The following is an 8,305-nucleotide window of genomic DNA, read 5'->3' as shown; positions in this document are numbered from 1 at the left end:
TGCTTTTGGAAGCCCTTGTCAAGAAACTCCAATGGACTCTCATATGAACATTTGAAAATTGCCCTATTCTTTTTTCTAGTTCCCTGTTTAGAACTTGTAATGCTAATTACTCTTGCCTTTACTTCTCCTTCACATCTCCTATTCATGATTCAAGGACTTTCTTTTCCCCCTAGAGATAAGAGTTATGCAATTTGGGATTCTTTTAGATCCACTGAAGGGGTACTGCAGTTGCCTCAGCCTGAGTCCCTGTTCGGCATGGAAGAAGCCAGAGCAATCTGCAGCCCAATTCCCTATTGGCAATTTGGATAACCTCTTCAGAGGTTGGTGTGATAAGAATAAGAGGTAGGAATTGGCTAGGCAGTTAGGGTAAAAAGACCCCGAAGAAAAGTAATCAGGATTCTTTTAGATCCACTGAAGGGGTACTGCAGTTGCCTCAGCCTGAGTCCCTGTTCGGCATGGAAGAAGCCAGAGCAATCTGCAGCCCAATTCCCTATTGGCAATTTGGATAACCTCTTCAGAGGTTGGTGTGATAAGAATAAGAGGTAGGAATTGGCTAGGCAGTTAGGGTAAAAAGACCCCGAAGAAAAGTAATCAGTTTCGGGGCTGGAGAGATGGCTCAGCAGGGAAAACGAGCAGAAGAAGTGATATGCAGTGTTTGAGACTGGGACACAGCAGCTGTGGTAGGAGCCTCACTTTCTGTGCCCCCTGTCCCAGGGACGAAGGTCCCTCAAAGGACAAAGAAGACTGGACATGAGGTGGTCCCCAGGTGAGTGTGTCTGAAACAAGCCTCTGCCCACTCCCCTAAAGCATCTCTGAGGACCATGTCTGCTGGGAGCAAGAATCCACCTGGAGTGGAGGAACCTGAGGGCCTTGGTGACCTACATGGGGCCTGATTACAGTGAGTTCCGAGTTCCGTGATGTCATAGAAGTGTACCTGCTATGGTAATGAAAGGCCTTAGACAGAGGGCCTCAGAGGGACCCCGGCGTGGGCAGGAACATTTGGGTGCTGGTGAGGTTTGCCTGTACCCCATATTCTTGACCCAATTTACAATTAAACTGGTGTGATGTGATGGAGTTGGAGATAAGGACCTGGATGGGCATGGATTTGATCAAAACACCTTATATACATATATGAAATTCTCAATAAATTATTTTTTTAAAAAAAAGTATATCACATACAATTCTGAAAAAGAAAGATGATGGTGATAATACTGATGATAATTGTAGTGGTGATGATGGTAGTGGTGATGATGGTGATGATGGTGCTGATAATGATTATGATTATGTCATGTGATACCTGACACTACATCCCAGATCCTGCTCTAGGTATAACTGTCACAGCAAGCTAAGTTCTATAGTTATCACTATTTTACTTTTTCAAATCTATTTATTTTTATTTTATGTGTATGAGAGTTTTGCCTGCATGTATGTATGTACATTATCTGAAGAGACCAGAAGAGGGGGGTCAAATCTCCTGGAACTGGAGTTACAGACAGTTGTGAGCCACCATGTGGGTGCTGGGAATAGAACCCGGGTCCTCTGCAAGAGCAGCAAGTGCTCTTAACCACTGAGCCATCTCTCCAATCCCTATCACTATTTTAGAGATGATAAAATGGAAGTAGAGATAGAATAATGACTTGTATAAGGTTATGGAGCCGGCAAGTAGCAGAGCTGGAATGTGAATCTGGGCTGCATGACCCCAAAGTGTGCACGTTTTCACTTCCTGCCCTTGGCTACCTTTCATGTCCCATCATGTTTATCATGTTTATATCCAGCTCTAGCACATTCCCTTTCTGAAAGGGACTCATGAAAGAAGGGCATGGTCAGCCCTTGATTGTGGAATTTATTGATATTCTCTGGGTCACTGCATCTTCTTGTGCTCTAGGTCTCAGACTACTTTCTCTTGTGTCATGGTGTCAGTTGTCAACTGGACACACCTAGGATGAGGGAACCTCAATTGAGGAATTTCCTCCATCAGACCGACCTTTGGACAAGTCTGTGGGACATTTTCTTGATTGCTAATTGATGTAGGAGGACCCATCCCACTGTAGGCAGGGCCATCCCTGGGCAAGTGGGTCTGTGCTGTATAGGAAAGGTAGCTGAGGGACTGGAGACATGGCTCAGTGGTTAAGAGCATCAGCTGCTCTTGAAGAGGACCTGGGTTAGATTCCCAGTACCCACAGAGCGGCTGACTGCAGTCTGTAACTCCAGTTCCAGGGACTCCAATACCGTTTCTGGCCTCTGTGGGCATTGCAGGACATGAGTGCACTTACATACATGTAGGCAATATAATCATACACATAAAATAAAAATAACAAAATGTTACAAAAGAAGAAGGCTACTGAGCATATCAGTCACTTCTCTCTCGTCATGACAAAACACCATGACCAAAAGCCGCTTATGGAAGAAGGGGCTTATTTTGGTCCACAATTCCAGAGAGAGAGTCCATCATGATAGGAAAAGCATGCAGCAGGTGGCAGGCATGGCCACACAAGCAGGAAGGTGAGATCACATCTTCAATTGCATTGTTTACTGCAAGTGGGGTGAGGCTATGAACTCTTAAACCTGCCCCAAGTGATATACTTTTCTCCGGCAACAATATACCTCCTCAAGTTTCCATGACCTCCCCCAAAATCAACACCAACTGGGGACCAAGTGTTCAAATACAAACCTATGGGGAACATTTCTCATTCAAACCACCACCCTGAGCAAACCAGTAAGCAGTGTTCCTCCACGGTCTCTGTTTCAGTTCCTGCCTCCTGGTTCCTTGCCTTGGCTTCCCTGGATGATTAACTGTAACCAGTAAGCCAAATAAACCCTTTCTTCAAGTTGCTTTTGGTCAGTGTTTTATCACTGCATCAAAGAAGCAAGCTAGAACACATTAACTCTATTCTCACTATAAAGAATTTGGAGGCAGGGGCACAGTTCAGCCTTGATGGGGACTCAGTTGGTTACTTCTCTCATCGCTGTGATCAAGTACTTGAAAGATACAACTTAAGGGAAGAAAGACTCTGGCTCACCGTTTGAGGGGAAACAGTCCATCATGGCAGGAAAGGTGAGGTAGAAGGGTGCTGACTGGTCATATTGTGCCTGAACTCAGGAAGAAGAAAATGGTGAATGCCTATGCTCATTTGGCTTTATCCATTTCCCCTTTATATTGGGTGTGGAGCCAAGTCAGCAGGAGTTATGAAATTAATCCTCTCTGAAAATGCTTCACAGACACACCAGAAAGTATGCCTCTGTGGTGGTTTGAATGAGAATGTCCCCTATAGACTCCAAGTATTTGGACACTTTGTCCCCAGTTGATGGTGCTGTTTTGGGAGGTCTTAGAAGGCGTGGCCTTGCTGAAGGACACTCACCTTGGGGCAAGCTTGGAAAGTTCTTAAGTCTTGCAGGATTTCCAACTGTGCTCTGCTTCCTGTGCCGGCTTGAAGATGCCACGCCTTTGCTACCATAATAGACTCGAATCCTTCTGGAACTGTAAGCTCAAAGTTCCCTTGGTCTGGGTATTTTACCACAGCAACTGAAGAGTAACCAATACAGCCTCATTAATGCATTAGGTATTTTTTAATTCAATCAAGTTGGCAATTGAAATTAACCATCACAAGGCCTGGACTTGAAGTCTCCATAGTCTCCAAAAACTCAGTCCTTTTTTCTCTAAATGTTTCTGCACAGCAACTGCATGGTTATTCTCCTTCAGAAGTTTCCAGGGCCTCCCTGTGATTGTGATGACTTCAGGAGGGACCAGCTGCTGTTCATAGGGCTGTGAGGAGAAACTCACAGGTGTCGGCTGATTTTATCCTCATGACCCTGTGGAGTAGCTGCTTCGCTATTATTGACGCCTCATTCTCTTATTTCAAATATGAGATTTAAGGCTCAGAAGAGTTCATTCTGATTTTTTGCTCAGAAGTTTCAGAATCTATACCCAACATTCTGTCTCCAAGGGCTACACCCTCAGTCACCACCCTCTGAATCCCAAGGCCAGATTCTCAGAGGGAAGAATCTGATAGGCTCAGTGTGAGACAACTGTAAGGTGGGGTCACAGAGCACAAATGCAGCTGTACAAGGCGCTGATCGGTGATGTGTGGGGGAGGAAGAAAAGTTGTTCTCAGAAAAGAATCCTCCACGTCATGTGTGGTGGGAGTCCAGATTCCCGACTTTTTACTCATGAACCAGTTGAAGATTAAGCTGTTTCAGGCTACATGTTAATGAAGCAAGACACTACTTCCAAGACTTTCTTATAACAAGTTATCCAGGGAGGATGGCTGGGACAATGGAAGGACATATTATGTGACAGATTTGCCCTTTTCTCTAAAGGGATGCAATAAATATCTCCCACCCTACATGCAGCTTTTGAAACATCACTCTTGACTTTTCCCCATTGAGATGAAGGGCTTTGGTCCTCTTCTTGAATCTAGGTGGGTTTGTGATGATGGCAGAAATGATATCCTAGGATTTCTGAAGTGAGGTTGCAAAACATGGGGAGCTTCCATTGGTGCCCTTGGAATGCTGACCCTTGGAACACAGTCCTTGCTGTGAGCAAGCCCAGTCTACTGAGCTGGTTAACTCTCTGTCTTTGTTGACAGAATACCAGCGATACTTATAAGGACAAGATTATTTTGACTTAATTAGTTCACAGTTTTAGCCCCTGGTCTGTTGGCGCCATTGTGTTTGAGTCTGTGGTAAGGCAGCATACAATGACAGGGTTTGTGTGGTAGAGCAATGTTCACCTGGTGGTGGTCAAGAAGCAAAATGGGAAGAAGAGGGGCTGGGGTTCTAACACAGAAGAGGCCACCGTGCCCTAACATCCTTCCACTATGCCTTACCTCATAAAGGTACCAATCACTTTCCTACTGCCTGAGGTCCAAGACTTCAAGGCACAGGCTCTGAGAGACATTCAAGATCTAAACTATGATGCCAGGTGTGATGGTGTGCACCTTTAATACTAGCCCTTGGGAGGCAGAGGCAGGTCTATCTGAGAGATTGAGGCCAGCCTGGTCTACATAGTGAGTTCCAGGAGGACTGGGACTAGGGATACCCTGTCCCCCCACAAAAAAAGATCTAAACTATGTACCATGCAGAGAGACCATATAGAGAAAACCTGAAAGGACCTGGAGAGAGGGGAGGGGGAGGGTCTGCCAGCCCTCCAGCTCCTGCCCCCCCCCCCACTGCTCCAAGCCCCATCTAAATGGACTATGATGACACAACCAGAGTTGAACTCCTTAAGTTCACAACTCACCTAAACCTCGAGGGATGTCATGACTGTCGTTTAGAGCTGCCAAGGTTTGGCTGGGGGCAGATTTATTATATAGCAGCATATTCTGAGTAACAGAACTCTCCAGAAGGACATGAGGTCTGTCTGTAAGAGCCTGATGTGCAGAAGAGTTAGCCTTGGTGTGTGAGGCTGCAAGAGCGAGTTCTTTGATCAGTAGGTGAGATTTTCAGAGGGACAAATTTGGTTCTTCACAGACCTTCTCTGAGCACAGAACTTTCAAATGAGTTGCCTGATAGCTTGGTTCCTACCTAGCACTCTGTCACCAGAGTTCCAAATGAAAGATGGATGGCAACTTTGGGGACTATTGAAAAAGGGTCTAGAAGACCCCCAAAGACACAGTCCAACTCTAAAAAGACATAATTCATGTTTATTTATTTATTATTTATATATTTGAGCCATGGTTTTCTTGTAGCCCCAACTGGCCTAGAATGTACTATGTAGCCAGGCTGGCCTCGATCTACTAGAGATCTGCCTATCTCGGCCTTCTGAGTACTGAGATTAAAGGTGTGCACCACCATGCCCAGTATATTTACTTTTTAAATGCATGTGTGTACCTCTCTGAGTTTATGTGTACCACAAGTGTGTAGGTACCTGTGGAGGTCAGAAGAGGGTGTTGGGTCTCCTGGAACTGGAGTTACAGGTGCTTGTGAGCCGACTGATATGGGTGCTGGGAACCAAACCTTAGTTGTCTGCCAGAGCAGCCAATGTTTTTAACTGCTGAGCCATCTCTCCAGGCCCCATAATTGCTTTTTATTACTTTTATATATGCATGTGTGTGCACATGTGGCAGTCAGAGGACAACCTGCAGGAGTCAGTTCTCTCCTTCTAACACATGGGTCCTGGGGATTAAATGCAGGTCTTTGGGCTTGGCAGCAGGCTCCTTTACCCACTGGCCATCTCATTGGCCCAAGACACAATTCTTTTTCTTTTCTTGTATATTTTTTTTATTGAAGTCTTGTGTGTTTTATACATAACATCTTAATAATTTTTATACCCCCACCCCCAGATTTTGTGTATTCTGTTATATATGTTAAGGTCTATTGAGTCAAGTTAGTGTTGCCAGATGTCTCTGCACGTTCATCCACTGAGGTCTAGTCAGTCTCTCTAGAGTCATTCCTTTAAAGATCAGCTCTTCCTCACCCAGTAGTAATCAGCTGCCCAATAGTCCAAGACACAATTCTTAATAAGTGAAGATAAACTCTTTCTGAAGAACATATATTTAGTAAACTCTCCTTAGAAGAGGTAAAGGACCAGACTAGGACTTCCAGGGTGGAGAGAGCTGGAACAGTAAGAAGGCCACTCTGCAACAGAAACTGTCTAACCAATAACACTTTGACTGCACCTCTCACCTTCTTACTCACTGGTGTGCCCTTCCCAACCGTTCATTCCTTTGCTTCCTCAGGCCCCACATCCCAGGGCTTCCACAGCAAGCCCTGCCTCTGCCTCTTCTGCTCCATTTGCACTACTGTTGACTTTGTTTTTGCCATTATGGCCTCTCCTCTCGAAGACCACAACAGCCCCCTGCACATGCAGAAGGCCTAATTACCTGAAGAGAAACCCTGGCTGACAGCCAAACCTCCACTTCCTTCCCTTAGAGCAGGGACAAATTTTCCTTTTTTCTTTCTTTTTTTCTTTTTTGAGATAAGTGTCTCACTATATAGCCCTGGCTGGCCTGGAACTTGTTATGTAGACTCAGTTGGTTGGCCTAGAACTCAGCGATCTACTTGCCTCTCTCTCTGGAGTGCTAGGATTAAAGGCACTCACCACCACTCAGCCCTAGAGACTCTTAAGCACTTAAGACTGTCTTGATTTGGTCTGGGGATGTGGCTCCATGGTAGAATGCTTCCCTAGCATGATCAGGGTCCAACCCTCAGCGTGAAGATTTTGATGATCTGGTAGAGAATGAGGGAGAAGAAAAGAAGATAGGAATGGGGGAGGGGATTCTTTCTTGTTCTCTTTTTCTTTCTGAGACGGGGTCTCACTATGTAGCCCAGCTGGCCTGGAACTTGTGGTGATTCTCCTGCCTTAGTCTGGGGAATGTTAGGATTATAGGCATATATTACCATGCCTCGTTTCTTAACACTTATTTCTTAAGACTGCCATAATGAGCCAAGTGTGGTGGCACCCACCTTTAATTCCAGCACTTGGGAGGCAGAGTCTGGTGGATCTCTCTGAGTTCAAGGACAGCCTGGTCTACATAGTGAGTTCCAGGCCAGCCAGGGCTACATAGTGAGACCCTGTCTCCAAAAACAAACAAAGATGACTGTTATATATTCCTACAAACTGGGTGGTATAAAAAACAACCTAAATTTATTGTCTCCTAGACCTAGGGGCTAGACCTCCAAATCCATGGTGTTAGCAAAGCCACATTCTTCTGAAGGCTCCAAAGAGAATCCTTTCCTGTTCCAAGCTTCTGTTCCCAGTATGCCCAGGCATTCCTGGGCCTGTAGCTGCATCTCTCTAATTTCTGTCTTTGTCTTCAAATCTCCCTCCCTCCCTCCCTCCTTCCCTCCCTTCCTTTGTCTCTCCTTCCTCTCCCTGTCCAAACCTCCCTTTCCTTTCTCTTTTAACAGCACCAGTCATTGGATTTAGGACCCATTCTAATCCACCATGATTGCATCTTAACTTCCGTAAAGACCTCACTCCAAACATCTACAGGCTCTGGGGATTAGGACTTGAATGAATCTTGGGGGGTGAAGGGCACAACTCAACATTTTACAATTCCCAACTGGTGGAAAGTGACAGCGTAACAATTTCATATATAAAGGCATCTTGTTTGTGAAGTGGTCCTGGATGAAGGGAACAGTTTCAGGAAGAGTGGGAAGTCCTGCTAAATAGGGCAGGCAGGGTGTCTCAGTAGCCCAAAAGTGAGATGGTAGGCTTGGGACTAGAATGTGGGCCTCATGGTCTTGTGAATCCTGATAGTTTTGTTCAGAAATAGCCCAGGGCTGTGTGTGTGTGTGTGTGTGTGTGTGTGTGTGTGTGTGTGTGTGTGTGTGTGTGTGTATTGTAGAGGTGAATGTAAGAAAA

Source organism: Nannospalax galili, unplaced genomic scaffold, assembly GCF_000622305.1.
Source record: "Nannospalax galili isolate Female #2095 unplaced genomic scaffold, S.galili_v1.0 scaffold923, whole genome shotgun sequence".
NCBI lineage: Eukaryota > Metazoa > Chordata > Mammalia > Rodentia > Spalacidae > Nannospalax > Nannospalax galili.
Note: the sequence above shows the minus strand (reverse complement) of the source record.